Source organism: Betta splendens, chromosome 10 (assembly GCF_900634795.4).
Source record: "Betta splendens chromosome 10, fBetSpl5.4, whole genome shotgun sequence".
Classification (NCBI taxonomy): Eukaryota; Metazoa; Chordata; class Actinopteri; order Anabantiformes; family Osphronemidae; genus Betta; species Betta splendens.
In genome coordinates, this window is record NC_040890.2 from 13156750 (window position 1) to 13179028 (window position 22279).

The 22279-nt window shown below is 41.6% G+C and overlaps 1 long non-coding RNA gene across 39 annotated transcripts in view; it reads right to left on the minus strand.

The window, feature by feature from the left end:
* LOC114864848 (uncharacterized) overlaps positions 1–13347 on the minus strand; it is a 136228-nt gene extending 122881 nt beyond the window's left edge. For 23 of the 39 annotated variants that reach the window (XR_008695819.1, XR_008695822.1, XR_008695813.1 and 20 more), the window contains exons 1-2: positions 12556–12700; positions 10891–12242 (exon numbers count right to left, since the gene is read on the minus strand). This is a non-coding gene — a long non-coding RNA (uncharacterized LOC114864848). Of the gene's footprint in view, positions 1–10890; positions 12243–12555 lie in introns of all 39 variants that reach the window. The other 16 variants (XR_008695827.1, XR_008695830.1, XR_003787409.3 and 13 more) reach the window with 6 other exon arrangements.
* Between the last annotated feature and the right edge of the window lie 8932 nt (positions 13348–22279).

Consider the following 22279-nt stretch of genomic DNA (forward strand, 5'->3'; position numbering starts at 1 on the left):
AGACATTTTACCTGCCATTCCGCTTGTGGTTTTCAATAATGTGTTGCAGTGATGGGTTGTTTTTGCACACTTATATCAATTGAAGTATTTTTAGGAATTGATTACCCAGCATTTTACTGTAAGCATATATTCTGGCAATCTATTGAACAATGCCATTTGTATAGACATAATTTAATGAACATCTGGGTTTTAGAGGATGCCTAATGATTTCACATTTATCTTCCCCTAAATGGCTAAAGTGCACGCAATTACGTTTTTAATTAGCTGGGAATATGTTTCTGTCAATTGGAGTGATTCATCTCTTGAACATGAAATGTATCACATGTTTCCAGGAAGGCTTTATTGATTTGGATTTTGGAATAACTACGTCTTGCGGGTTAAAAGTTCTGTCATTGAAATACAGGTCTCGCTGAAAAAAGAGGAAATAATAATAATTCTTGATATTGCTTTGTTGTCCCCTCTGCATATGAGGAGACAACCGGATTATCTTAAAGCAATATTCATTCTCTCCCAGTTCACAACATAAAAAATTTAATGACAGGAACATAGAAATATTTAATCAATGGGCTCCCCAGCCCAGTTATTAAACCTTGCTGTCTGCTGAAGCAAATCAAGAAAATCTCCAGGTCCCTAATGAATACTGTTTGGCACTTCCCAGTCTCTGCGACCTTTTGGACTCCTCGGTGCAGTGCTGACACTCATTTCTTCTGGCCCAATCACTAATTCCTCATTAGAAATGATGAGCTTCTTCATCACCTTTCTTTGCAAAAGGTTAGGCATAGGTCCAAAGGAGACATAGAGAGTCCTTCACTACGAACCTGACGGAAATCTTCACAGGCCTGCAGCTATTGATTGGGGTCTTCAGGTTGCCTTTCCACCAATGTAGGGGTCTGCACTGCAGCATACTAAGCTGATGTGTAATCAATGACTCATACCACAGCCGGCCTCTGTGCACAGACCCGTCAAATTATACAGTAGCCATCCAATATCTGAAATAGTGTGTTTTTAAAACCGCCATCCGGAAGAGTGGCGCGCGCACACACACAGGTAAATACATTTAGGACCAGCCAAACAGTATACAAAGATGTGCGTATGTGCAAAATCTTGCTTACTCTGACAAACAACCCACACACTCTCCAACACGCAAGCAACCACTGAGTCCTGCAGGGCTGCTTTGATTTTTTTTCATGTTTATAATCTCAAATGCTCAGTGGAAGAAAAAAAAAATCCAAGTTATAAAACACAATCCTTCGTAGAAACGGTTGCCTTTGGAGTCTAGCAAGCACCAGCTGTGAGATGTGGCCTATCCGTGCACTTGGCCGGGCAGCAGCTTCAACGTGCCCTCCTCCTCCTCTTCATGGAGCTTAATGATATGCACAAGCACACTCCGGGGCCAGCTTCCCAGAGCATTTAATCCACAGAGATATGATACTATGCTGGATGTTGTGTCATCCATCACAATCTCTCCCTTCCCTTTATTTCTGTCTCTCGCTTCCTCTATACTATACATTGCTTAATTAGGTCCTCTGTTATCTATCTACTTATCTGTCTAACTCTGTGTCTCACCTTTCTGCTTTTCATTGATGGAGTAATCCAACACTTAAAATTTTAAATTAAACGCATTGGCAAAAGGTGGTTTTGTTGTTTCACTTTGCCTTTGTCTTTGGTGCTAAGTGCTCACTGCTGTTGTGTTGCTGAACTAAGCTCCCTGGAGATGCTTTCTCAAGCCAATAGTGTATTTAGTTCTCTTGCATCTTTTTACTTTGATTTCCCATTTATACGTTGCAGTGTCTGGATGGGGTGTTTCTCCCTTTTCCTGCTCACACACGCACTCGGTTTTGCTGCTGATTACAGCGACATATTTCTTCTGGTGTCTCTTCTCTGATTTCACCGCACTCAATAGAAAAGCAAAGAATCACTTTTTAAGCACCACAGGATTTATTCCCTTTGAATAAAATATTTCTGGTGTTTGTTACTAATGAAGAGTTCTAAAATACAAATGAAAATGTATGAGACTATTGCTTTGCTGTAGGTTGACACAAACAACAAAAAAGTGCATTAATGTTTTACTGCCAAATGCTTTTGCATTTATCAATATAAATTCTCCAGATCGATATTGTTAAGTCAACACATGCCCATCAACGCAATCCTTTATCCATTACATGGTCCATTACATTGTCCCTACGGCTTCCTGACAAGCCATTAGGTAACAAAACCTTGCAAAGGAAACATTATATTTCACATTGCAGGGCGGTCAGTTTGGAGCCTGCATCACACTTCTCTGCTCAACCTTCCTTTGGGTTTTACTGCGCAGTATGGAAGACAAATGGCTGGCCATTAGTAGTGTATTAATTACATGTGTAGAAGTACTTTGTTCATCAATCAAGCAATTTTCCCTCCACTTGTCAAGTGTAATTTGGTGACAGTGAACAAAACCTGGGAGATCTGTTCTGATCTCCACTGTGCAGTGTTGACAGGCTGGCGCGCTGAATGCATGCGCCTCTTGTTTCTTCTACAGAGGCACACCGCCGTGCCGCCCTGCTGAGCAAAGGTTCACAGAAACACCTCGAACACAACAGACGGGAATTATCGCGTCAAGATAGATTAATTGCAAATATCACTGAAAGACTAATGATTACCACTGTCGTGATGCATGGATGCAAGACACCGCGGCATAACCACATTTTAGTGGGTATCATATACAATTATCTGTTCTTCTCCACAAGAATGGATGTCAAAGTAGCATCGCACTGAAATCCAGATACCACAAATGATTAAAAAGTGTAGACACTGAGCCATGATTACAGAATAATAGCACACTTGTGGGGAAGTATTTCTGAGCTCTTTTTATATTTAATTCCATTAATCACAAAATGATTTATGATTCACACTGCTGCATCTTTTGGCACACGCACTGAATGTGCAGGAGCTGATGATCAGTAACACAGACACAGGACACAGTTTTTTGCAGACGCTGCAGGTGATTGTAATCTAAGGAGGTGAAAAAAGCGCATGTTTTACTTCATTGTCAGCTTCCACCTAAGCACATCTTGCATCTTAAAGCAGATCCATCAGGGAGGTAAGATATAACAATACACTATACATAATAATATGCTTAATGGTTTTACATTGCATAAAAACACAAACTGATATTATGCATCACAATTACAGACATGAAGACATACGCTAGACTGGATTTTTATACACTCATGCATTAACCCACATACACAAAGTGTGACTGACAATAAATGTATGTTCTGTTCTGGGCTATTTTACTGCAGCGTTATAGTTTCGCACTCCAACAATTGCATCATTTCTATAAATATGGTTGCATTAAAGCTTGTTGCATGAACGGTTTTGCAGAATTGTGGGCAGAATATTGGATTGTCTCATCTGGGTTATGAGTGATGTTGGTGTAGGCCCTGAGGCACGGGTATGACAACAGAGGCAAGAACAAACATTTTTACCTCCTCTGAGCCTCTGCACTGCATCCTTGGCCAGTTTAGTGCATATAGACCCCCCTGCAAATTCACAGTGTGATACCATTGACACAGATTATGGATTTTACCTGCTTAAAAATATGCTATGTGGGAGCATGGAAATGTCAGGGAAGGCACCAGGCTCTGAGATTTACTGGGAATTTATAGATCACCAAATCCTGCTCTCTAAGGAGAAAGACTGGGAAAGTCCATGCAAGGGGCTTGTCAGAATGCAGCTACTGTTTCCCATTTCACCCCAAGCAAAAGCTGATATCGGGCAAATTTGCATATACATGTATTTGCACAGATCCAATCAAACGTCAAGGTGCCAACACAATTCCAGGATTCAAAGCAGAATACCAACCAGTGTTTCAGCTGTAACTAATACCCATAGCCCAAGGAAGTGGAGGGGGGGTGCTTTATCTTTTAAAGAGATAACATTTAAACCACAGAGGAGTTCTAAGCAGACGGCATATAGCAGCATAGGTCAGGTCACTTGTTCTTGTTACAGCTGGAGTGTGTCAAGCAAGCAGAATGGATTAAGGGTGGACAAGCTCTGCTGTCGTCCACCATTTAGTTCAATAGGGCATCTGTTTATGCATCATGCTGAATAATTAATTGTGTCTAGGCAGCATCACACGTGAGCAGCATATGCCACACAAACAGGATTTTAACATTTTCATGGTAGATGCATGACAAATTTCGGATCAAATCCGGGTTACCTGGTAAAGCCCATGGTCTTACTGAGATAAGAAGTAATGCTGACATAAACACTTGTCTGCATAGAAAATGTCAAAGTGTGTGTGTGTGTGTGTGTGTGTGTGTGTGTGTGTGTGTGTGTGTGTGTGTGTGTGTGTGTGTGTGTGTGTGTGTGTGTGTGTGTGTGTCAGTACAGTACATCAGAAGCCGCTGACCGCATACTGCAAAACCAAAATACATTGCTTGTTAAAATCAGATAAAATCAAAGTGTAATGATGGGTCGACATCTTTTTCCTCCAGAAATACAGTTAATGAAATCGGAGGAAAGGAAATGGAACAGAGGTGAGCGAAAGAATACATTAAACCCTGAATGGAGAGATAGAGGAAAAATATTCTTCAGAATGTGTTATTAGGGAATGATTTCAACAGGCTCTTAGTAGCTCTCATTAGATGGTGTATCAAACCCGAACAAAACTCACTTCTCCTAACTATGTGGAGGAAGTGGATTGGAAAATTAAATGGGGAGAGGAGAGTGAGGGAGCAGTCTCTGCCACGCTCTTGTCACCGTGCCCCTGCTCACACTAACAAGTCAGCTCAGTTGACTTGCGCTGAAAGTCATTCACATGGTCTTTAATTTCACTTCATTGATTGGAATTTAAAGCCCCGGAATGTAGCAAGGAAGACATTAAGATTATCTAGTCGCTAAACCATGTGCTGAACATTTGTTTTTAAATTGCGGCACAGTGTGGCTCAAGCCTCATCTTTTGAGTTTTGCAGCCCTATAACTTCACAAACTTTACAAGCTGAGCCTGCGCTCTCTGCTGGGTACTATGAGTGTCTGTAGTTTCTTAAGAAGTATATATTTGTATACTGTATGCTGCAGATCAATAAAAGCAACATTTCATTAATCTTGACATGCTGTTCTTGCTTGATGCCAGATGCTGGGGACACAAGCTGTCGAAACAATAGACATGCTCTCACTGCTTACTTTCCCCTTTCCCATTTTTCTTTGTTTGCACTTCCAAAGACAGCATTACATCTGTCAGCGAGATATGATTTACATAAACATCAAACTATTCTTCTGAGTATCTGTCAGGGAAACTCTTGAGACTTGAGAATATTAGCATTTCAAGGTTGCATTTACACCATGTTCATATCTGTTTTGCATATACTATTTTTATGTGCTTTTTAATTTACTGTTTTATGGCTGCTCGCGTCTCGGACCAAAGTGTCGAGATTCCAGGCGTAAAGTTACCCATTCATTAAACAGTAACATTAGGTTGAGTTCGTGAAAAAAAACAGGCACCTCTGTGAATACAAACAGACGCAGTCCAGAACTAGTTATCGTATGTGGCGGGATGCAAGGAATGCATTCAACACCATGTTGCCTTCAGTTGGTGATAAGAAAATCAATTGAGAAAATATATAAACAGTATTTCAATTCACTCCACTCAGCAACTGCATGCAATCACTTCTTGCACATCTTGAAATTGAAATTATACCTCAGACATGACCATGGCTGTTTTATGGATTACTTGCGCCACTGATTGTATATCACTCACATAGTCGGACAAGTTCTGCATGATGGAACTGCCATTAACAAAAAATGTATGGAAATTGCATAATGTTTGTCAACACCAGGTATTTTGGAGTGTATGCTTGTAATGATTCCAAGTGGACGTGTGCATGCTTGTCCAAATCCCTGTGCTCTGTGGGCATGGAGTGTTACCTCACAACGAGACAAAAGTGGCACTGCTGATTCCATTTGCATGATTAGTTGTAAATGCTAAATGGGTCTGAGCATCGGCCTGAAATTATGGTGAGAGCAAATGACCAGCCTGTGGAAGATGAGTCCTAATGATACAACATTTATGAAAACAGCCAATCTTTGTCCATTTGAAAAGCTGCTTTGTTTTTGGTTGATGTTATTTAGATCCACTTAGGAATTACTTAATCTTTGGTCCATTTGCTGCAGTGTAAGCCAGACACACTCAAAAACACATGCATGTACGTGCCACGCTAATAACTCAACCCTTTTTCTCCTCTTCAGCTAAAAAAATCTGTGCTGCACGCTCAGGCTCCTGGCACATCAGTGAGACTGCTGCTACGACCCGAGCAGACCTCCTATTGGACCTAGAATATGTAGTCTCCTGATCTTGCATCTCAAAGATTACATTTGAGGCACTGTATACATAAATATTGCCTTTCTATGTGGTATTTTACTTTGCTCAAGCGTCAGGATCAATACTCTATGAATTTTTAAGAGCATCTTAGCTTCTGAAATAGCCTGTGACCCAGGGCACTGACAATCTCATTTTTGCCTTCAGTCCACTTCAAAAGTCCAAGTTTGAAGAACTAAATCTATCTTGACAAGAAACAGCCAGGTGATCCTCGAAATGTCCAGTGAAATCAGAATCATAATGTGAAAAATCATTGAAACTGACACTCCATACATTTTCTTCATATTTGAACTAGATAATCTAATTGCAATATATAGACATTCTGCTTTTAGCAACACAGTACAGTATATAATCTTTCAGCTCTGTACTGGGTTCAGTGCTGTTGATAAATCTGTGAATATCTCTCCTGCCTGTGATAGAGACATGATGAAGCATGGTGCTTGATTTAGTTCTACAATTTTATAATTCAGCTGTGTGTGGAGTGAACAGTACATAGCAACAGGGTATTAGTTTGCAGTTAGGAACATGGTAGCGTATCAGTATCTCTGTGTAACTCCTCTCCTTAATGCTATCCATCGCTGACCACTGCACATGTGCCTTAAAATGAAGTTCAGAGGGTGCAACTGGCACCACTGTGATGTGTATAACACCAACTTTACACAGACTAGATAATTGGCTGCTTTGCATTTTATGGATGTGTTCGACTTCTTCTATTTCAAGCAGACATTCCCAGCTGGCTTTTTGTATTTAGTTTTTAAAAATGCAGAGCGCATTGCTGTTAACTCTAAACACTGCACTGCCGGCAGAGGAACTGTTCAACTGAGCATTATGACCTTTGATTACTGATATTCACGCCTCTGAAGTGATGTGTCATAATTTAGCGCCGCTGTCAATAAAATATCTTCAGTTCAGAAAGAATACAACAAAGTCATGTGACTTTGCTTTCTCAAGTCACAGAATTAAGACAGATCTTTTTATTTATATTGGAAAATGTAAAATAAAATTCTAATGTTCATACGAGGTGTTACCTCAAAAAACCCACAGTCAGGCAATATTAATTTAACTTGTTAATTAAAAGAATATAGATTTTTATGAAAAAACCCTCAAGGTGTCTGCAGGCACTGGCAGGTGAACCTGTCCATTTTGTTGGAATTAAGGCCAAGAGCTTTTAGCCCCTGATTTTCAAAGGAGTTGGGAAGGAGCTTTGAAAGAGTAATATTAATATTTCCAATGTTGTGCCCAAATTGAGAGTTAAGCTCCAGCACAGAACGGAATATTTTTGGCCTCATATGGATTTTGTTGACTTTTAAAACAAATGTGAGCACAGGGGTGGGGGGTTGTTGGCTAATGAGAACCAAAGTCTGACAATAGGGAAGAAAACCGTCTGAAATAAACTAAGATAAGCTAAAGTTAAATTGAAAATGTATTTGTATCATAAGGTATAAAAAAACAACTGTTGCCCTTAATAGGAACAAAAGTCTAAGCTATTATAGGCATTTTTTTCTTATTAAGGTGGATCAGCTAAATGTATTAGGGGCCTATATTGAACATCTCGTTGAATGTACATTTACTGTCTTTGGCATTACATTTAATGCACACATGTGGTTTAGGAGTCCTGTCTTTCATCTGTAGTTCAATACTATGGTTTTGGACTGGACTGCATTAGTGCAGTCAAAAATAGGATCCACCTCTCAACATTTGATGCAGTCTGAATTTCCTGTGACACATGATTTCTAGGCCTTATCATCCGCTCAACCTTTCTGAAGTTTCCCTTGGCGGAGAGAGGTAATACACGTTGGGATGGGTTGGACTATAATCCCTGTGGATACAGTGAATCTACATTGGCAAAAGGACAATAGTAATGATATTCACCTAATCTCCCCTGACAGATTCAGGACATGCTTTTCATTAACACAAAAGTGGATAAGAGAGCAATAAGCACTGTTTCAGAGTTTACCTAAATCCTTTAAAGCTAACGGAGATTCACATTCTGGTGTCGACTGTCTCCGTCTGCTTGGGCTTAAGCCAATGCAGGTACCATATTTACAGAGCTCTTTGACATACTTTCTTGGCTGTATTTTTCAAGGTGTGACTACAAACAATAGCACGGACAAAGTTGATTTCACAGCTTTTCAAATGAGCTAATCAAAGGCTACAAAAAATGGAAATTGTTAAAGAATAAATATGTTTGGGATGAACAAATTTTGAATTTCAGTTTAATATTTATTAGTGTCCTAAACTGTAGGAGGCTTCTTCCCTGAAACTGTGTCTGTACAGTATAATCTACCGTTGCATGCAGGTGATGGTAAATCCCTGAGTATGATAAACATATGGGGAAAGAAGCACTCAAAGGCAGATCTCATTGAATTATTATCTCATTCAGTTTAATTAAAATACACAGGTTCCATCTACTTTGTCTGTAAAAGGTGCATCAAACTGTGCTGTCAATCACGCCAGTTAAGAGCAGGTGTTCTTCAAAAACTCTTATCTCATTTCACCAAAGAAACCCCTTTCAATCCTTCATGTCAGGAGGAAACTTAATCTGAGGAATCTAAAAAAGCTCATTGCTGCCCCTTTTAGCGCGAAGTAAAACTGTGTCAGTGAAGTTTCCATTCAGACTGCAAAGGAGGTAAGAAGAGGGAGGATAGCACTTATTTTTCTTTTTAATTAGCTTCATCTGAGGAATTATCCAGCACTAATATAATGGCTCGATTCATCTCCCACACCATCTGGCGTGAGAGCGGTGTACCTCTGGAGCTGATTGCTTTCCCCCGGTGCTGTGTCGGGGTAATCGGCTGTTCAAAGGCTGCTCTGGGCTCGGACAGCTGAGCAGAGGTGGGGCACGAGCAGCTGGCCTTGGCGCCATCACCTGCTGCCTGTCAGAAGCTTTTGAATATGGTCCATCCATGCCCTAAGTGTATGTATTTGTGTGTGTGTGTGGGAGCTTGTGTTTATGTGCAACATGCTGGAATCAACTTCAGGCACGGCGTGGATTTTATCTATTTCTCGATGAAAACCGGAGAGAAGGAGAGCACCACGTTAGGACTCTCTTGAACATCTGGGAGAGTTGAGACAGGTGACAAATAAGCTGTGGTGTCAGGAGACAGTAACGGCAGTTAGTTTGCACTTCTGCACCTTATGTCAAGCAACACATGCAACAAACACGCATTGCTGGATAAAAAGCTGCTTTTTAATGAACTGATCACAAGCTCGAACTATTTTAGAAGACCTCGAGTTTAGTTGAAGTGCTATATTTGTCACAGGCTCATTTGACAGTTATACAACATCTGGTTTGCCTTCAAGTCCTCAAACGCCATCCCACAGTGCTGTGCACCCACAGAGTCCCTCCATCACTAAGGCCTGTTGGTTGTAGCCTGCTTTCAATCACAAACATAAGGTAGAAAATCTATTTTCTAGTAGAGAAAGAGAGAGAAAGTAGATATCTCCCTCATTCACTGAAGCTGTTGACAAAGCTGCACTAATAAATAAGGGATTTGTTAACAAAGCTGAAATTATGTCTACATGCAGCGTGAGAGGTACTGCTGTATCACTCGACAAATCCACACAAAGAACAGTCATCTTATACTGTACTACATGTAGGCCAAACATATTGGGAGGTCCTATAATATTGGTTTTACAGTTGGGTCTTGTCAACTGCTGTGTTAAAACTATGGTGAATGCATTTCATGGCGTATGTTGTGTTTTCATATTGTTCAACTGGCCTCAAAACATTGACCAAAACAATATTAATATTGCACGTTTAGATAACACTTCTTCCAGCCTGTATGACGACACATAAGGAATCTTTGGTTGAATTACAGTAGGTGTTCATGTGTTGTTATTCAAAAAATGTAAAACGGATGATGAGTATGATGAAACAATGAAGAAGATAACAGTTATTGGGCGCTGAGGCATCTGAATTCTTCTCTGTCCACAAATGTTAGCTGAACAGGCTGCTGCTTCAAACTTGCTGAAGTGTGATTATGGTATAAGAGTACTGCTCTGTGTCAATGAAGTACAACAAATACTTACACCAATACACAACACCAAGAAAACATGTACTGTAATTGCAGACATGTTGACTGAACAGTGCTAAATGAAGGAACTGAGTGCGAGTGTCTGTGTAAAGGGTGGGGGTTATTGAGGGTATCTTATCTAACAGTTGAGCGGCTTTATGGCTTCTAATAGGCACCTTGTCGGATTGAATTGTAAATATGGAGCACCGTTGCGCATCCAGAAGTGTGTACATCCTCTGCTTCATTTACCAGATGCTAAGTCATGACCAACCCGTTTATTACAGCGTGCAATCCACAATTAAAATGAAGAGAGGCTCGCAAGGAAAAAGCCATTTACCTTAGAGTGTGAGCTACGCTTATAACACCACACACGCAAATTTTACTGTTACTTGAAAACGCCTCATGCATGGAGCACATTATCATTTGATTTCCATCCAGAGTTCTCAATTAAAATTATACAGAGGTTGCATTTCATTACCTGAGCTTGGGGCAATTTGCAGGCCATTAAGCTCCTACCTGTATCAGTGGAGATGTTTTCGAGGTGAACATCTGGGGTTGAGGAGGCAGAGCATGAAATGAAATGCCCCCTGGCTCTCTGCTCTGCCGTTTGTCCAAAAAGGGCCAAAAGGTACTGGAACTGCGTGCATAGTAAAGAACATGTTTCAACAGGCTGCAACAAATTGGTCTGGGACCTAAATAGAAAGATAAAATTGAACTTGAATGATACAAGGTAAATACACAGTATAGGTATCAGTACTGTATGTACTGTACTGTGAAATTGTATTGTTAGTGACTGGATGCAACAAATGATATTATTGTTATGTTAAGAAGGGTAGGAGGAGTCTTGTCTCAGCATGAGTTTGGCTTAGAAAGGGACTGAACACGTCACCAGTGAACACCTTTTATTACTTTCTAAATCCTGAAGACTTGTAAAAATGCAAAGTGCTCCTTGATGAATTCCCCATCAGGGATCAGGATTCTCTATAAAACTGTAATTGATTTCTGTGCTTCGCAATAATAAAGACTTACCATGAAGAAACTGGTCTTATGAGACTTTTTAAGAATGAGACCTCATTTGGATGGCACCACCTTGGATCTAATGTTTTTTCTCTGAATCATAATGAAAAACACAAACTGCAATAATGGTACCTAATGATATAATGTAATTTGGTCGGTAATGTAATAAAACCTGCAGTTTAAGATAATTATTTGTTGGAATTGTGGGATAAAAATCTCATATGTATTCCGTATGCACATTTTTCACAGTGTAAAATGAAACTGAAACTAAAGAGCAAAAGAAAATCAGCACATCCAATTTTATTTGAAGTCATTTTAATGTGAACTAAATGAACTTCTTGAGCCAAAATGTTACTTTCATAAAAGAAGTCATTCATCTGTATTTTAGGGAAAATAACTCCAAATGTTTGGGCTCCATTTAAACAATGTAAGATTTATACTTTTGCACACAAATTTAATACATTAGTGCTCATTTACTGTTCACTTATTGCTGCTCTAGTGGATAATTACAATGTTCAGATTTGTATTCTATAGTGTATATGATGTTTTTTGAATTTAAACCAATTTTGTTGTCATAAATTTTCATTCTAACTAACCTCAATTAAATTAGGCACACAGTGTAGCCAATTGTTTTACTGCTACTCTCTGCTGCTCATATTCAACCTGCTATGCTCCACTTCAGCTATGTATAAACAAATTAGATGAGAACATCATCCAAATTAAACACGTAGTGGAATTATGCAAATACTCAATAAATGACAATAAGGACTCCCCTGGTTTTCACTTTCCTGTCTCTTCTGCTGACACCATCCTGATCTCATTCATTCTCTCAGTCATCGTTGTGATGTCAACTAAAAGACAAAGAAAACAAAGAAACTAAGGATTTACAGTCCATTAAAACCAGTGCATAATATCACTTTGCTCTTCCCGTCTGACGTGAAGCTGTTAATCTTGTTTACTCATCTTCACGTTTTAGCTTTTGTATTTGCACAATAAACATGGCGTGTATGGAGGAATTAGCGATGGTTTGCTAATGTACGAGTTAGCTAGCGAACTACGCCGACTAACGTTATTAAAAACGTTATAAACACAAATAGAGTGAAACCTTCCTCCTACTGGACACTGTGTTGAACCGAAATGTCTTTATTAGAACGGAATAAAAACCTTTAATGTCCATCTCGATAATTTCCCGTTGACTTTCTTCTTCTCCTCCTCTCTCGCTGTTACTGTCGACGCTGCTACCGAGCGTCAGGTGAGTCGCCTGGTAAACACGTGACAGGTGGTGTCGCCCCCTACTGTACAGGAGTGTATAGCAGCACGTTAATTAATACAAAGGGATCAAAAAAGTGTCAGATGCTTGTTAACAAATACAATATCTGAAATTGCCATTGTTCTAAATAGTCTGAATAATGTTTACAGTTTGATTTAGTTTTTAGTTATCACGCTTAGAGAGCAGCTCGGTAATCATCTTCACCTGTCACTGTCTGTGATTTAGCATTTGTCATTACTTCTGACAACGTGCTGTCACAACACAGCCAGTGGTTTCCTTTATGTAAGAAGCAATATCTATGCAAAGAGCTGTTTTATCAAGTGTTACCGTGCTTGCTATAGAGTACTACCCTTTAATCTTCCGTACTTGAAAGAAGTGAAAGGGAAAAAAAAGCCTGTCTAATGTCTTTAGTGAAAAAAATGAGAAAAAAATGATCAAAACCCGTAGCAAAACCCACACTTAGTGCAGGGCAGCTTTGGTGTGTCTCTTCTCACACTGTTGTGAATAATATTATTTCTTTGTTGGGGATTATAGGTCCTTGCTACAGGGTGTTCCAAATATTTTTGCTTGTGACAGACTGAAATGGCTTTGGGTTTGTCAAACAGCTGCAGAGTTGCTGTCTAAGTCACGCAGTGAACATTTGAAGATCACTTTTCTCAACAGTGCGTTAAGAGAGCCCCAACACAAACTGGTTTTTCATTTCTGTTATCATACTCCAACAGTATGGGGATCTCACTGGAGATTTGTGTGGTACAAGTTGTATTCTAGATGATATGCAGTAATCAGGCCCTCTGAGTATCCTTCTGTCTCTCTCCCTCCGTCTCTCCCTCTCTCACCAGTCTGTCTCTCCCTCTTTCCTCTGCCCTCACTAAAGCTGGTGAGCACTCAAGTTTTGCAGTGTTTTACCATTACATCATTCCACATGGCACGGTATTAAGCTTTTGGGAACTGGGAAGACAGCCCAGGCCTTCAGATTTGTCATAGCATTGAGCTCCATTGTTGCACGGAACAGATGAATTGCATGCTGACCAAACCAGCACTAAGCTTGAGCAAATAATTAATGCACAGTCCTGTTCCTCTAATACAGCACATGGATGTGGGGGGTGGGGGGTGGGGGGGTGACGCTGCGACGAGTTGTCAGATTTTGTCCCATTTGTGTCAACACTGGGAACATATATTTATTTTGCAAAGGGCATGGCCTCCATCCATCCATCCCTCCATCTGGCCATATGATATTCCATCCAGGTACGATGTCATGGCGACGCTTAGTTATGCAGTGGAATTTATTGTCTGCACTGCGGCAGATTACCATTGCTCGACATGCCACACAGGAGACTTAAAGAGGCAGCACTTTTTCGCAGTCTTGCATCCTGCTGGCAACTATGTTGGAAGCCTGAGGCATGCTGGGAAGCCTGGTCTTTATGCATGGCTTCCTACACTGTAAAGGACACAAGGTACAGTATGTATATAAATTTATATAGATATAGATATAGATATAGATATAGATATAGATATAGATATAGATATACAGTATATAGTAGCACAGTGCAAAAGACATGAAGACAGGACTAAACTCATCAAAATAAACATTTCATTCAGAATTTACTGCTGACCCACTTTTCCATTTTTTAATAAAAATTGAACATCTCTACTAAATGGTTTTGTTTGGACATTGTTTTTCTTGTTGTAACGTATTGTGTTGCGGGGCATTCAGAGGAAGCATTCCTGGAACTTATGTAATGATCAGGTGCACAGGCCCACTGTTTACAAGGTCAATATGTTGTGTTTAATTCATCCATAGCATCCTTCATGGCTGGTAACTCAGGTTTCATGTTTTACTATTCCCTCCAACTCCCTTCTGTAACAAAATACAGATTCAGCTTAAATAATTTAACACCTCTGCACGTCAAACAGGGATATCAGGCATGAGCCTCAGGATGAATTTGAAGGGAAAGTTCTTTACCAAGCTAAAGGCTATGTAACAAAAGACTTAGGCTACTCCGAGAACAAGAGATTTTCCCGCGAAAAAAATGTGTAGTGAAATGAGAGTTAATCTTTTGAAGTTGTTATCTGCATGCATATGTTATCAGACTCAGACACTGGGCTATAGGACGATAAGAAAGGTTCGGCTTTTGTCCACCGTGGGCAATCCTCCTGGCAATAGGGCTGCCGTGTGGGTTTAGTCTGTGTGATGCTGATTGCCTGGGGTTAAGCAAGAAACAAAATGTTCTAAAAATTGATTAAATCAACCCTGGTGTGCCTCTGTTCAGATCCCATCTGTAGGTTGTTATAGACTATCGCCTACAGCTCAAACGCTGTAGCAGAAGTGTTCAGTTTTACAATATCATTCCATTGTACTTGCACATTATTATTACCTCGGAGTGTCTAATTTTCTTGTCACGTTCACATAACTGCCTTTTCATTCCTCCGCATGTTTCTACTGCTCTGAAGTGGGTTTGACCCGACCTCTCATCCGCTGTGGGATTTTAAACTTAGAACTGCTATCATACATATGAAGGATTTAAAGCGATTTAAAGATTAACGTAATCTGTATTATTTTTACATGAATCTATTTTATTTTCATTTGTTTCCATGACTTTGCTGCCGTTGCAAAGCCTCAGTTTGACAACAACTTTTCTATTTCTCTATTTTGAGGTTTAGTGTAGCCGTGTGCCTTGAGGCAGTCATGTATTGTAACTGGACTGCACCTGGACACAACAAGAGAAAAACAAGTAGAAATATATCTCTCTCTGTAGTTAATAAACTACTTTTTTATGGCAAAAATCTTGGGCTGTTTTACAATATAATGTGTAACACACTGTAAATGAAGGAAACAGAAGCAAATACATTTAAAGTACAAAACATGCTGAAAGCCATAAGAATAGAAGCTGCAGCACTGCTGTCAGTAAAACTGCTGCTAAGCAAATCGCTCAATAAAATAGATTTGGAGAGATCACTAGTTACGGCTCCATAGCTACAGTAGGTTGAAGCTTCAGTTTGGGCTTTTTTTCATTGTCTCAACTCAGGAGAAATTATTTTTAAATCAACGGGAATCGTTGCCCAATAAGAATTATCACGCATCACAATAATCGAACATAAAGAATTAGGAAAAACCTAAAAAGTGTTTTATACATGTGCATCACAAATCAAGCAGCAGTTGGCGCTGGGTGCGGGAGCCTGTTCCAGCTGCACAGCTCACCAGGTCATCGCAAGGCTGCAGGTAAAAAAAAGTAAAAATCATCCTAACCTGAGTTTGTGGAGGAAGTCAAGTAACACTGAATACAATTAGACGTTCTGTTGTCAAAACCGGATGCAACATCGTTAAACCTCGTTTGTGACCTTCCTCTCCGATCATTTCATTACATTACAAATTTTAAAGCCACTGGCCTGTCACCATCATTAATCCCAAGATAAGACAATGAACCTTACAGCTTCATTGCTGTTTGTGCATCAATGGAGAGTCGACCCAAACGTTCCTAATGTTCACCAAAGAAAGGCCAATTATCAATTGCTCTATTAATATATTTAAAACCTGAGCAGTTGAATCTATAATAATTCCATCACCACTGGCCGGTTATCGACTGGGACTCTTATAGAAACTAAATCAAGAGAAACAATAAAACAATGTGGAGCAGGCAGCTGTGCGCAGAGGTTTGGCTTTTGGTATGAAATTCACACACATCAACAGGACGGGGCACATCACAGCGTGGTTTGATTAATTAACATTGATCTAATGATCTGATGACTCAACTCTCAAGCCTCTGAGTTCTTCTGGCGTCAAAGCTCTCACAGTAAAACAGCATCGGACTCCATGGATTGAAATCTGATAACGAGAAGAGACAACTTTTGCAGTTTGAGTGTTTGTGCAGCTCAGAATGATTTATGTACTGTTTCATAGCTGCTGCTTTTGTAATAATTCTCTATGGGAAAACTGCTTTTTGGGCCAATGTGCCTCACGTGATCAGCACAGACGCTTCAGAGCTGCCGTTTGGCCACAATACAAAAATTGATTGACTGCCCGGCTCTGATCCTGGAGGTTCATTTCACATTTTTCATGTGACGTCTTAACCTTCCAGTGCCGCTGGAGAGCAAAACAGCCTGTCATCGGCTCCCGGTCAGGCAATTTTGCTGCAGATACAGGCCTCATCAGGGCGTGCGGCCTGATGCATCAGTACCTAACTGCTCGACCCGTCGCTGGCGGTCGGAGCTCACGGGAACAGAGTGAAATTGGCCTACGAAAGACACCAACTCGATTTGACTAAGGTTTCATGTGAGTCTGAGGTTGGTAGAACAATCGCTGCACACCTCAGTCTCACCGTGGTCACATTCCAGAGGAAAACTGAAAAACAGATGCTGTGAAACAGAAACTTAGAAAGGTTTGCAGTTTGTGAAGAAACAGAAGACAATCCTGACTGCTGATCATTTAACTCAACCATGTTTTAAGCTGCATTCATATTCATAAGTGCAATTATTTTGTAGTCATTGTATTGGCAATATTATTATGCCCCATGAATAAATGATAAGCCAGTCGCAGGTAGGCAGGTTGTCAGGTTGTCAGGTTGGATTAGGCAGAAAAACACTTTGGTCAAGGTCAGAGAAGGACCACAGATTAGTTTAATAAAGTCATTGTCTCATTAACTCAGCCCACAATCTTTCCATGACCTCGACTAAGTGCTGCCTGTGTCTGAACCCATAAAAAAATCCAATAATGCTGCAGTCACAAAACTACAGTAAACACTGAAGCTTCCAAGTTGGAATGGGTAGTGTGTTCAATAAAGCATTAAAGAGCATGACTGGCCATACCTCCAGCTGTGTTGGTCGTCGTTATTTGTGACTCTGCAGAAGTTCGGATCACATTTCATGACCAATTTATGCATAAAAAGCAGAAAAAAGTGGAAATAGCAAACAGTGTCTTTGTGTTTCCCGTAGAACATCCTCCGCCGTGCATTTAGTTCAAATTCAATTCAGGGCATTTGCATATGTTACCACAGGAGCCCCTTTATATTAACATTGCACTTAGCTGTGCAAAACATATTTTACTGGCGAGACGGTTATCGTCATCGGGGGACGAGGCGTTCACTTCACTGCAAATCCACAGAAGTCAAACAGAACTGATGAGCAGTCACTATTCATAAGTTCATAGCCAGTGTTTCTATTGATTGGATAATTGGCGCATGTCACAAGCACTGGTGTCGTGCTGGACTTGTGGCCATCAGCCTGTGCCTTGTGTATTTTCAGGGAGCTCATATTCCCGTTCGTCGGTATTATGCTCAACCTGCATCCTCCGTCCGACCCCTGCAACGCCTGCATACGCTGGAGCCAGAACCCAGAGCCGTTTGCTGGCTCGCCGTTCCAAGGCCGCGGATGACAGATGCAGATATGACAGCGCCGTCCCTCAGGCTGTAAAGCATGAGGCCTAACCTTCCTTACAGCAGAAGTAATGGTCCACACCTTTAATTGTCATGGGCCGTTCATCTTCACTAACAATAGCGCTAAGAAATGGATGTGGGTCTGGGAGAGAAAGTGATTTAGTTCTCCAGGCAATTCGTGAGCGGGCGTCGCAGGGGCAGCGGTAATGTGGCGAGGAAAAGATCACGGGGGAAAGAGGCGTAACACACACATTAGTGGCACACTAGCAGTACGAGATGCTTTTTCCCCGTTCTGGAGATTTATCTGCGGAAAGAAAGAGCAATAAAACGTACAATGTGCGCGTCCTTCAAGGAGGCGGAAGTGGACGGGATGTTCTGTGATTTACGGCGGCCGCAGAAGAAGAAGAAGCGAGACGGACCGAAGCAGCTTCATCACCGCCGTCGAATCAGTCGAGAAACAAACAGCGGCGCGTTTAAAGCATGTGATCTGCTCCAGGTGGTGATGTTTCCTCCCGCTCGCGTTTGAAGTCAGCGCCGCATTTGATGCTCAGCCTCCAAAAGTCTGTTTTTAGTGCTGCGCTTCGTCTCTTCCCGCGACAAAGCGTGTCACTGATGGGTCACTGGTCTGCTGTCGGAATCAGACAAAGTGAGGAGCGGACGAATGCGGAGGCCAAAATTAAAGCGCGCTCCCTGGGAAAGTTGAGGCCCATTAAAATGATAGATTGCGCGGTGTATGCAAAGGGAGGTTTCACACCCACAAAACAGTCTAATTGCGTCCATTCCTGTGAGAAGTCCACAAATGTTGAATCTAGATTCTCAGGCGCACTGGCAGCAAGCTGGCAGACAGCAGATGACTGGCTTCAAATGAGTAGCGAGGGGGAGGGATGTAAAATCTTGACAAACAGCGAGAGCCAGTGTCCACATCATCTCTCGCCCCTGACAGGCTTCCCCATGCATGAATTCAAAGCTGGTAAAACCATGGCTGGCTTCATTTTGATCTGACATCCATCATGTAGATCAGTGTTGTGGTCTCACTGTACTGTGTCCACGATAAGATGTTTTGGCAATTGGCCCATGACATCTGCTAAAGCCAGTCAAGAGAAACAGGGCCCAATTTGGCATTTGTGTCACACGTTATTGCCGCCTATTGGCTCCGAGCATCGGTCGCACCAGGACCCTGAACGCTTCATGCAAATATTGATTTCAAATTGAAAAGGAAACTAATAAATAAATAAAAGCACAATGTATGTGGTTGTGCGTGTTCGGAGCTTGACACTTGCAGGCTGCGGTGTGATTGCCTTGCGTTGTGCGACTCCGTGTTTCTTTTACCCAGGAGATAGTTTGCAAATTGGAAAAACTGGGAGGGACCGCGGAGTTTGTTTCCTTTTCATTTGTCACCAGGAAGCGGTAAAAGCTCTGCAGTCAGTCGCCCGCGGGTATAAACGGGCTTTGTGTACTCGTTTAAAACCATTAAGAAAAAAAGCCACACACCGCGCGCAAAAGCTACGGCGCACGCACGTCTCCGCTCTCCAGTTGAGGCGTGGACATTTAGGATTAGGTTCAATTAAGCCCGGATTGGAGTGGATCAGGACATAAAGCAGCCAGTGTTTCTGCCACAGCCTGCGTGGCTGAAGCGTGGCAGCATGTGTGTGGAAGGTGTTGGGCAGATGGGATGTGTCTGATGTCTCTCACTCATCATAATGAGACGGGAATGCGCCTCACCAGTCCCAGGGCCCGCGTGATGGCAGGAGACGCGGTGCCCACTCATATGGGAGGCATCGCGCCCCTCTTCAAAGATAATGAGATGACAATGTATTCAACTATCATTAGACGGAGACAGGATTTGGGGGGTGGATGGAGAGAGGGGCATTCTGCAGCACTTGTGTGTTGCCTTTGATCAGACAAGAGAAGCGGCTGCCATTCTTTGTACGGGCACCGGGCCCATGAAAGCCCGGTTAACTACATTATCACTGTCGCTGTCACCCGAAGGCGATTCCTCCGCGCGTCCCATCGGTGAAGTGGAATCTCCTGCCGCTGGATCGCGAAGGCGCCACGTTTGCGCCTGACGTTCGCGGTAACAGGTTGATTTAGGCGCGCGCGACGAGGCCGCCTCACGCTAAGTTGACAGGTTGTTGTGGCACTCGTGGGGAGATCCATCTTGTCTTTTGTCCCGCGGTGAAGATCATCCCTCGCACGCTGCTTTTTGATTCCCAGCGTTTCTTAGAAGACCGTGTTTTGACACGTAAACCACCCAAATCCTTTATTTAAACGATTCCAGGCAAACTGATCTGTGCAGAAGTTCCCAAACTGTATTTTGACAGTTACCAATTATGCGGCGCACTTATCGGGCAGGAGGACATGTGCCTGGTGGATTCCAGGATTCTTTGTGTGTAACATGTTCATCTTTGTAATTCACTCGCTTGTCATTTCAAAGAACCTCCCTTTTCCTGTGGAATCTTAAAATATATATATATGCTATTATATAAAAGCTTGGTGAACATGAGCCGTGTAGTCACAAGCAACAGTCAATATGGTGCAATGTTTGTGACTCATGCCGCGCCGTTGCACCTTCCTCTCATCACTTTCCATCTCTGTTCACTGTCACAAAAAACACAATAAAATATGAGGGAGAGCTGCTCCCCCACGCCTAAAAAAATCAAAAAGAGGCAAGAAGCGGAGCTCCAAAATAGAACAATCTGTCTACAGTTGTCACACATTTATGAGAGATTGTTAAAACTTTGGTGATGCCAGAATCTCTTTAAAACCCAACAAATCATCTTTCAAGTCAGAGCTCATCTTGTTCGGGGGCTTCATGCTCCTATTAAAACTCAGCAAGATGCTCATTTTAAAGCCAGAGAAGGAGACGCCTTAACATCCAATTTCCCAACATTTCATCATCGTGTCTCAATAATTATGCCGGGTTATTAGCTCAAGTATTTGTCCTTGGCATTCTTAATGCTGGTTGACATTTATTATGAACAGTAATGGTATTGGAGATCTTTGATTTGCCGTTTGCGCCGCTAACGCAGCTCCGATGGTCCTCTGCGGTGCAACAGCTCCCTCTTTTGATAATTTATGATATGATGACATCACCGCAAAGGAGCAGGGAGCAGGAGGAGACCTGAAACGTGCTCCGATGAGCTAAGCCTCGTTTTGCATGAGCCGAGTTTGACGCTGCACATTCTGCATCTCTGCAGTCAAACCTAATGACGCCCCAGAAAACCTCCGGGCACGGTTTCCAGTGCAGACGGTAGAAAAGTACTTATGATGCACTAGTTACATTTTAAAATCCTTCCTTTAAGTAAAACGTACAGTACTTCACGTGATTTAGCTCATTAAATAATAGAATATCTACAGCAGTTGTCTCACTCAGTTAAAGCAGCTTCATGTCACCTTACTTCTGAATAATGAGTAGATTATGACTGGAGTCCAGGACTAAAGTTACACACAGTGACAGTGTCCACATATGTGCATTACTAAGGTGAAACTGTTTGTGACTGGGTGATTATAACTGTTTGCTAACCTATGCTGCTGCCTGGGACGGAATCTGCAAAGAGGAAAGCAACAGAGGAGCACATCTTACGAGGAGACAAAGCCATAAAGCTATTTTCATCACCGCGGTCTCATGTTTCTCGCCATTACACTCTGCTTATTGAAGTACTTGGACAGAGATATATTGAGATAAATATTCTACATGTTGGTGCTTTCAGTAATATTATCCTCTGAGGAGGTGAACTTGGGTAAAAGCTATTATCCTTTATTGATTTCCTTTATGCGATCTGTCAGGGGGAGATGCAGATAAACAGGAATGGAAAGTCAGAGGAGGAGATTAATCTTTGCATCAGCTGAGATATCGATTGTGCAAAGTCTGTTTGCTGTTAGTATGTTGTGTTTTTAATGCAGCTAAAGGCTTCTGGACGGGAACTGTACGCGTTGCACTCGCTAGGCGGCGTTTTGTATGCGACACCACTATAATCTAACTAAGCAAACAGGAGGAGGTGGAGGCCTTTGAAACTATTTGGAGGGCAAACAATGGAAATAACAAAGGCAAGCAGAGGCAGTTGGGCCCCAGTCTGGTGATGGGAGGGAGCGATAGCAGCAGATTTAAAGAGTGGGCGCCGCCATGGAAACCAAACTAAGGTTAATGCTGACATCAAAGTCACTTCCAAGTCTGTTTAGTGAAAGGATCCGTTTAGTTGAGTTAAAGCAGAACAAGAGAAATCACAAATCCGCCCACAGAGAGGACGCG